We start from the raw sequence: 3,865 nt of genomic DNA on the forward strand, positions 1-3,865 counted from the left end.
TCGTCTCTTTAAAAAAAAAAGGTAGGAGATGTGCTCGTATCTGTAATCCCAATGCTTTGAGGGGCCAAGTAGGGAGGATCACTTAAGGTTAGGAGTTTGAGACCAGCCTGAACAACATAGCAAGACCCTGTTTCTACAAAAAAGAATTTTTTTAATTAACCAAGCATGATGGTGTGCACCTGTGGTGCTAGGTACTCAGGAGGCTGAGGCAGGAGGATCACTTGAGCCCAGGAGTTCAAGGCTGCAGTGAACAATGATCACACCACAGCACTCTAGCCTGGGTGACAGAGTGAGACCTTGTCTCTCCCCGAAAAAAAAAAATAGAGATACAAAGATGGAAGCAAGAGGTTCAAATGACACACTGAAGAAGCCAAGAGCCAGAAAATGCAGGGGCCTCTAGATCCTAAAAAAGGCAAGGAAATGGATTCTCCCACAAAACCTCTAGGCAGAAGGAAAATGCAGGAGAATGGAAAAGCCCACGGAGTGTTAAAGAGCCAGCCATTAGCTTTTCCAATCATGAAGTGCTTGGGACATTTGGCTTCTTGACAGGTTGTTTTTTTAAGTTAAAAATTCCTTAATATTTTATTCCTGGTACCACTACCACAATTTACAGGGCAATATACCTGATATAATGAAAAGAAAAAGACAAAGCTACAACAGATGAAAGACCTCAGGAATGTACATCTAATTGACACTACATTGCATTAATCAATAGCTGCACTTTGTGCAAACTGTGGCTATGATAGTCCTGAACAAGAAGGGTTTCCTGTTTAAGCTGCAGTAACTTTTCTGACTATGGATCATCGTTCCTTCTGTGGCAGATTTTTACAGTTCCTCTAATGCATTTGGTGTGACTGTCTCAAAGTAACCTGCAGCTTTCCTGACAACTCCTTGCTCTCTCTCCTGCTAAGAGCTATAGCCCTTTTCTGCTGTTTTTAGAACCTTCTGCTGCCATATCCACCACTTCCACCACCAGATCCATAACCACCACCATAGGGAATGCCCAAGCTTCTTCCACCAAAACTGCCCCCTTTTATGGGTCCATAATTTGATTGCTGTTGTCCACTGTAATTTCCAAAATCATTATAGTTCCCACCACCACCATAGTTACCACCGCCAAAATTTCCTCCTTCATTGTACCCATCATATCCTCCACCACCGCCACCATATCCACCACCTTGGTTTCCACATCCTGGTCCATCCTGACCATAGCCCCCTCTACTACTATAACCAGGACCACCGCCATAGTTGCCACCATCACCTCCAGATCCATTATATCTACCATCACCTCCTCCATAACTACCTCTGCTGCCACCACCTCCACCACCATAGCCTCCTCTTCCATCACAGTTTCCACCACGGCCAAAATTACCTCCACCACCTCCAAAGTTTCCTCCACAATAAAATTGCCAGATCCACCTCCACGACCTCCCTGTGATCCAGCAGACTGCATCTCTTGTTTAGAAAGGGCCTTTTGCACTTCACAATTATGCCCATTAATAGTGTGGTATTTCTGAACAACAATTTTATCAACTGTATCATGATCATCAAAAGTTGCAAAAGCAAATCCTCTCTTTTTTCCACTCTGCCCATCTTCCATAACTTCTGTGGTTAATCTTGCCATACTTTCCGAAGTAGTTCTCTCAAATTATATTCTTCTGTGTCTTCTTTAACACCACCAACAAAAATGTTCTTCACTGTTATACGGGCGCCAGGCTTTACAGAATCCTCTCTGGAAACAGCTCTCTCTGGTTTGACTACACGCCCATCAACCTTGTATGGTTGAGCACACATTGCTGCATCCACCTCTTCAACACAAGAACAAGTCACAGAACCAAAGCCCCTGGAATGTTTTGTTTGGGGGTCTCTCGTTACCACACAGTCCGTGAGTGTGCCCCATTTCTCAAAATGTTCTCTGAAACTATCATCTGTAGTTTCAAAGCTCAGACCACCAATAAACAGTTTTCTCAACTGCTCTGGTTCGTTTGGATCGTGGCCCTCCTCCCTCCAGCAGCGACGGCTAGAGCCAGGCTGGGGTCAACAGGTGGCGGTTTTACCTCCATTTGGAGACCGGACTTGCCTCTTCCAACTCAAGTTCAATATGGGACTGAGAGCTTCTTGACAGGTTTTGCAGAGTTGACTTGCAGATTTTTTTCTGGTTTGAGATTCTCCCTACTCCCTACTCCCTACTCCCTACTCCATTAACACTGAGTTTTAATGTTAAACTTAGCTTTGCTCCTCTGGAATCCTGTAAGTAGACAGAGGTAATAGCAAGTCAAAATAAATAGAATGTCTTACTAGAAGGCCTTGCTCTGTTTCTGATCTCTCCTCTGAAAGTCTTTTTGCAGCTTTGTTTTGGGAGAGCCATGAAGGTGTAGCTTTGGAATAGATTTGTAAGAGAATATTCTGGCAATGGTAAGTGCTACATGACTCCTGGTGAGTAAAGATCAATGGCCCAGCTTTTCTGACCACCTTTAAAATGTATATTTTGCCATATTTTTTATGAGTTATCATGAACCCCAAGTTAGGAGTCCTTAATACACTGGGTGCTGAGCCGTGGCCATACTTGTATTCTCTCAATTGGAGAAGAGAAATTATATCATGGAATTCCTAGGTTGGCCTGACCAGGCCCACTTGGACTTCCTGCTGTTGTGGTTTTCCTCTTGAGTTTCCGTAGTAGAGGTCTCCTCTGCCCCTGCTTCAGCTTCCTGCTCCCAGCAACTGCCTCCTGGCCTCAGCTTTCAAAGATGGTTCTTCAGGCCCAGAAGGATCAGCCTGAGACTGGAATTGGAAAATCCAGGCTCTAGTCCAGATTCTTCCACTTGCCAACAAATCTCTTCCCTTCTCTGGGCTTTGGTTTCCTCAGCCATAAAAAAGAAGACAGCACCTTCCCCCGGCCACCCAACTGACTAGGAAGTGAGGAGCGCCTCTGCCTGGCCACCAACCGTCTGGGAAATGAGGAGCGCAAAAAAAAAAAAGTCCGGGTATGGTGGCTCACACCTATAATCCCTGCACTTTGGGAAGCCAAGACAAGAGGATCACTTGAGGCCAGGAGTTTGAGACCAGCCTGGCCAACCTAGTGAGGCCCTGTCTCCACACATGCAAAAAAATTATCCAGGTGTGGTGGCACGCTCCTGTAGTTCCAGTTACTCAGAAGGCTGAGGAGAGAGGATTGCTTGAGCCCGGGAGTTTGAGACTACAGTGAGCTAAGAAGGTGCCACTGCGCTCCAGCCTGGGCAACAGAGACCCTGTCTCTTAAAAAATAAATAGGCTGGTTGTAGTGACTCACTCCTGCAATCCCAGCACTTTGGGAGGACAAGGCAGGCAGATCACTTGAGGTCAGGAGTTCGAGACCAGCCTGGGTGAAACCCCATCTCTACTAAAAGTACAAAAATTAGCTGGGTGGGGTGGCACATGCCTGTAATCCCAGCTACTCGAGAGACTGAGGCAGGAGAATTGCTTGAACCTGGGAGGCGGGGTTTGCAGTGAGCCGAGATTGCTCCACTGCACTGCGGCCTGGGCGATAGAGCGAGACTCAGTCTCTAAATAAATAAATAAATAAATAAATTTAATGTAAAGGCAGGGTGTGCTGGCTCATGCCTGTAATCTCAGCACTTCAGGAGGTCAAGGTGAGTGTATCACCTGAGGTCAGGAGTTTGAGACCAGCCTGGCCAACGTGGTGAAACCCCATCTCTACTAAAAATACAAAAAATTAGCCAGGCATGGTGGCAGGTGCCTGTAACCCCAGCTACTCGGGAGGCTGAGGCGGAGGTTGCGGTAAGCCGAGATTGCGCCACTGCACTCCAGTCTGGGCAATAAGAGCAAAGCTCTGTCTCAAAAAAAAAAAAAAAAAAAACTAAAAAAA

General features: G+C 46.0%; 1 pseudogene across 1 annotated transcript; it reads right to left on the bottom strand.

Annotated features, from left to right (window-relative positions):
- Nucleotides 1-550: 550 nt before the first annotated feature.
- LOC112635866 lies at nt 551-2,063 on the bottom strand (annotated as a pseudogene). Its single transcript, XR_003122103.1, has one exon. The product of XR_003122103.1 is annotated as a heterogeneous nuclear ribonucleoprotein A3 pseudogene (transcript).
- Between the last annotated feature and the right edge of the window lie 1,802 nt (nt 2,064-3,865).

Source organism: Theropithecus gelada, chromosome 1, assembly GCF_003255815.1.
Source record: "Theropithecus gelada isolate Dixy chromosome 1, Tgel_1.0, whole genome shotgun sequence".
In the NCBI taxonomy this organism is placed as follows: domain Eukaryota; kingdom Metazoa; phylum Chordata; class Mammalia; order Primates; family Cercopithecidae; genus Theropithecus; species Theropithecus gelada.